The sequence below is a fragment of the Mesitornis unicolor genome, unplaced genomic scaffold (assembly GCF_000695765.1).
Source record: "Mesitornis unicolor isolate BGI_N332 unplaced genomic scaffold, ASM69576v1 scaffold14820, whole genome shotgun sequence".
Lineage (NCBI taxonomy): Eukaryota > Metazoa > Chordata > Aves > Mesitornithiformes > Mesitornithidae > Mesitornis > Mesitornis unicolor.
The window spans coordinates 5,320-6,123 of NW_010160389.1; the positions used below are offsets into that span (position 1 = coordinate 5,320).

Consider the following 804-nt stretch of genomic DNA (forward strand, 5'->3'; position numbering starts at 1 on the left):
GTTTTGCAGGATTTGTGCCTCGCAGGAGTGTTGTCAAGGGTGCAATGTCTTCGTTGTTGATACCCACACAGTTCCGAACCCACTGAACATCTCCCAATAATGTTTGTACATCCATTACATTTGTCAACTGGGTATTAAGGTCTATTTTCTGCGGTAGAATTTGTGAATCGGAAATTGTCCACTCTAGGTATTTCCAAGGGGACGCACGTTGAATCTTTTCAGGAGCCACAACAAGTCCTTTTTGAGCCAGCACCTACTGTAGTTGTACCACAGACTGTTCAGAGAATGGCTCTTTCTGACAACAAAGAATGTCATCCATATAATGATAGATAATGGTGTGCGGCCATTGACGACGTATCGGCCGAAGGGCCCAAGCAACGTAAAGTTGACACAACGTAGGTGAGTTTTTCATGCCTTGTGGTAAGACAACCCATTGATATCATTCTGCTGGGCTGGCTTTATTTGTTGACGGCACCGAAAAGGCAAAATGTTCTGTGTCTAGAGGATGTAACGGGATTGTGAAAAAGCAATCCTTCAAGTCAATGATCAATATGTGCCACTTTTCCGGCAGCATACAAGGAGATGGCATACCAGGCTGTAGAGCTCCCATGGGTTGCATTTGATCGTTGACTTTTTGTAGATCATGCAGAAGCCTCCATTTCCCGCTCTTTTTTGGAATAACAAAGATAGGGGTGTTCCATGGACTAACTGAAGGTTTTATATGTCCGGCCTTAAGCTGTTCTTCTACTAGTTGACGAACTATTTGCAGTCGGTCTGATGTCATGGGCCACTGGTCAACCCACA

At 44.5% G+C, this 804-nt stretch overlaps 1 pseudogene; it reads right to left on the minus strand.

Moving 5' to 3' along the window:
• Positions 1 to 253: 253 nt before the first annotated feature.
• On the minus strand, positions 254 to 799 carry LOC104535666 (annotated as a pseudogene).
• Between the last annotated feature and the right edge of the window lie 5 nt (positions 800 to 804).